General features: G+C 39.1%; 1 pseudogene; it reads left to right on the plus strand.

Annotated features, from left to right (window-relative positions):
• The first annotated feature begins 3,542 nt into the window (after nucleotides 1-3,542).
• On the plus strand, nucleotides 3,543-4,347 carry LOC140236500 (uncharacterized; annotated as a pseudogene).
• Nucleotides 4,348-4,691: the final 344 nt, after the last annotated feature.

Consider the following 4,691-nt stretch of genomic DNA (forward strand, 5'->3'; position numbering starts at 1 on the left):
TGGCATTTTCTCTACAACTTTGCTCACTACCGTCATGTCCAACATAACAACAAACTACTGATTATAGAGGTTATATAGATTTGAAAAACAGAATGTTTTCTCTAAGCATAACTACGTTGGTGTCTCAGAATAATGTGGCACACAGGAGGTTTCCACCATGGCACATGAAGAGTTAATATTTCTGTAATTAAATGGAATCTTGTTTTATTGAGAGTCTCAAGAAATTACATAGATATTGATCGCGTGACATTAATGTGATTAATTGCCTTCCTTTTCTTAAAGTTCTACATTGGGAAAGGAAGTCAATATTTCTCTTTTATAGAGTGGTTATATATGTAACGATGCGTCACAAAATGAACAAAAATTCGCACCCCGTGATTTTACGTGAGGAACACAAAAAAAGGTGAAATTGGTCAACAAAGTATTTTTTTCATATTTTCTATGAGACCTTCCCTTCTGCACTTCTTCGACATTATTCTTCTCAAGTTTGGGATCATAAAATGAATGGGAAAGTAAATTTTCAGCAGTTTTTCCAGAAACCTTATTTTTTTTTTTAGAGTAGTGAGATCAGGTTATATGTCTCAGAGGCCCCTTTTGATTATTTTCTTGATAACCCTCTGCACACTCTTGATTTTCAAGTCTAGTAACTTTTTAAAGGATGTACGCTACAGCTTTGAAAGTTGGCATACATCATGGACAGAATGTCTTAATAGAGCATGTTTAATTTCATTCTCTTTGTTGTTGCTCTGATGGTTTACACCATGTTTTTTTTTCTTTGGTCCTATTCATCGCACAGCTACCACGGATTGGTGAAGATTAAACGCTTGAATAGACTCTGCACTTTAGAGTCTCTTTTCTTTCACTTTTCCAAAGTGTGTGCTTTCTATCCAATATTTAAATAGGTTAGCCCTTAGGAGAGTTCATTTCAATTAAGCTATATATCATTTTAAAGCTTAGAGTCTGCTCTTTAAGAATCTGCCCTTTATTGTTGGTTTTGTGATGCATAGTCACATAAATGTTAAGTGCGAAAGACAATCGAACAACAAAATAGATCATGCATTATTATTGTGATTAATGACTTTACTCTCTTAGAAGTAGATATATATATATATATATATATATATATCTACTTATATATATATATATATATATTGGAAATAAAAAATTGCTTTTTAGTTACAACAGAAGCTAGTTCCACGGTCCAAACGACTTATGAAACTACAGTAGCAACAACGTCAGTAACAACCCCAGTAGAAACTACACTTCGAACAACCGAAGCTACTACTGAGGACACAACTGCTCCTCCAACAACTATTAGAACAGCTGTTCAAACTACGGAGGCTACTACTGAGGTCACAACTGCTCCGGACACAACAATGGAAACAACAATTCAAACAAATAAAGCCACTACGGAGCCCACTACTGCTCCTGAAACAACTACAGAAACAACTCTCCACACAACATCAGCTACTACAGAGTCAACAAGTGCTCTTTCTTCAACAGTAGCTACAACGGTCGCCGACACAACGACAGGTAAGTAATTTTCGAGAAAAGAGCACATTGATCTACAACTTTGAAAAATGATAATACCTATCTCGTTGATATTTCTTTTTAACAGCGTTAATTGCTTTCATATGTCTTTCGTAGTTTCAAACGCTCTTAATATTCCTGTCATTAAATGGAATCTTGTTATGTTGAAAGTCACAAGAAATGACCGAGATATTGATCGCCTACCATTTATGTGATTAATTGCCTGCCTTTTGTAACATTGGGGAAGGAGATCAATATTTCCCCTTCACAGAGTGGTTATATGTATATGTTAAGTGTCCAGGACAATCGGGCAACGAAATGGATCATGCATTATTATTGTGTTTAAACACGTTCCTCTCTTAGAAGTAGAGATATTTATATTGGAAATCAAAAATTACAATGGTTGACAAAAATGGTCCTGAAATCATAACACATTAACCAAAATTAAAGAACTTGGTGTCATTCTATTGGAAAAAAAAATGGCCTTTCCAACAGTGTGCAAAAAATGACATATTTGCAACAATCTTGCTGAAATTAAAGATCTTAGGTGTTCCGTTCTTTCTGGGCCGCCCTGTATTATATGTTATTAAAGTGTCCAGGACAATCGGGCAACGAAATGGATCATGCATTATTATTGTGTTTAAACACGTTCCTCTCTTAGAAGTAGAAATATTTATATTGGAAATCAAAAATTGCTTTATAGTTACAAAAGAAGCTAGTTCCACGGACCAAACGACTTACGAAACTACAGTAGCAACAACGTCAGTAACAACCCCAGTAGAAACTACACTTCAAACAACCGAAGCTACTACTGAGGTCACAACTGCTCCTCCAACAACTATTGTAACAACTGTACAAACTACGGAGGCTACTACTGAGGTCACAACTGCTCCGGACACAACAATCCAAACAACAATTCAAACAACTGAAGCCACTACTGAGTCCACTACTGTTCCTGAAACAACCACGGAAACAACTCTCCACACAACATCTGCTACTACAGAGTCAACAAGTGCTCCTCTTTCAACAGTAGGTACAACGGTCGGCGACACAACGACAGGTAAGCTATTTTCGAGAAAAAGCACATTGATCTACAACCTTTGAAAGATGATGATACCTACTTGTATCTTGTTGATATTTCTTTCAACAGTGCTACTTGCTTTAATATATATGTCTTTCGTAATTGCAAACGCTCCTAATATTTCTGTCATTTAATGGAATCTTGTTATTTTGAAAGTCACAAGAAATTACATAGATATTGATCGCGTAATATTCATGTGATTAATTGCCTGCGTTTTCGAACATTGGGAAAGGAGATCAATATTTCCCCTTGATAGAATGGTTATGTATATGTTAAGTGTTCAGGACAATCGAACAATATAAGAGATCATGCATAATTATTGTGATTAAACACGTTCCTCTCTTAGAAGTAGAGATATTTCTTCATGCAGAATTTGCAGTGACAACGACGATCTACTGTAAGTTTTTTTTTTTGATATAGCATGCACCACTGGACCAATATCTATCTGCCTTTTTGCTTCGGTGACCTGTATTTCTCAGCCTTATATCCGTGGAAACTCTCCTATTACCTCTGAACATACACAATGTCAATGCACAGTCTGCTGTGTAGGGGTACTGTACATAGCTGTGCTGAATGCTAGTGTGGCAGGTGGATCTTGTACGTACTCGCTACTTCTTGTAGACTCTATCTCATCTGAAGTTAAGCCACATCTTCTCAAAACTCAAAACGGCTTGAGGGTTGTCACCAAATGACTATCACAAGTGTTCGTCACGAGACAGTAAGACCTACCTCGAAGTGAAGATGAATTGACCCATGCTCCATCGTCTCTCAGAGTGCCAATGTGGATTACAGCTACAGTCCACTGGCTCCTTCTGTGCAGTCAGTATGCCTGACCTCACCATTCCTGTTCATTACTGAGCATAACACTGAATATAATATAGTCAACACTTCGGGTTCCAGTACTACTGTCTGTCACATTTGATCCCTAAATATGGAGACTCGCAAAGGGAGCGTTACAAGTACTGAAGCAATCATTCAGGCTTTTGAAGAGTATATCCACAGACCTGTTTTCCTTAAAGCCATCGAAGAAGCTGTCGAAAAAGCCATGACTATATAAACAAATGACAAAGCTTGTTCAACGCCTTGACCTAGTTGAGCAAAAGTGCACCAGTCTCAAGGAGAAGTCAGATCAACAAGATGGCTGCATCCTTGACCTGGAAGCATCCCTCAAAGCTAAAAATGCTGAAATCAAACGTCTCACCACCACTCTTGATGGTCAAGCAACAGCTGTCAACAATCTGAAACTGACGATTAATGAAGCTGAGCAATATTCCCGCCTCAACTCTCTGAAGTTCCATGGTGTCAAAGAGAGCAGACTAGACACAGACCAACTCATCCGGCAGCTCTGTTCCGACCAGCTCGGTGTGCCCATCACTCCCAATGATCTTGACAGATCGCATTGTGTTGCCCCCCGCAACGACATTTCCGCGACATCCCAGTCGTCAAATTCCAACAATAACAGCAATAAGCCACGTACCATCGTAGTGAAATTCAGCTCTTACCGTATTCGCAACGTGGTTATCCGTGCCCACACGAAACTCAAATGCAGTGGTATGTCTATCACGGAAGTTCTCACTCCCAAGAATCAGGAACTCCTCTGGTCAGCAAAACAAAAACAAAAAAAAACCAAAAAAAAAACATCCCAAGGTCAAGGATGCTTGGTTAGTGGATGGACGAACCATTGTACTTTTTCCAGCGACAAACAGAAAGAAAATAAAAAGGACCATCCGAAGTAAATGTGACTTGGAAAAGCTTTAATGCTCAATTGATCCCACATAGGCACTCATATATTGTATATTGGGTAATTTGTTGAACTTAGATGTATATGTGATAATCTACATTCAATACAACTGGCCGCCTGTCTCTCAAAAGCACAGAGAAACCAAAACAAAAACAGTCACTTGCCGCACGCACCCTCCGTGCGCCAGCCGCGCATGCACCCGGCGTGGGGGAGAGGAGACCGCCACAGAATCATCCTCTTTTACCCGCTGAGTACTGACGTGCCCTGCTAGTCGCTCCGTGGTCCACATGCTTCTTGCTACCTCCGTTCTGACTTCTACCCCCGACTGACTACGACAGT

This window comes from Diadema setosum, chromosome 13 (genome assembly GCF_964275005.1).
Source record: "Diadema setosum chromosome 13, eeDiaSeto1, whole genome shotgun sequence".
Taxonomy (NCBI): domain Eukaryota; kingdom Metazoa; phylum Echinodermata; class Echinoidea; order Diadematoida; family Diadematidae; genus Diadema; species Diadema setosum.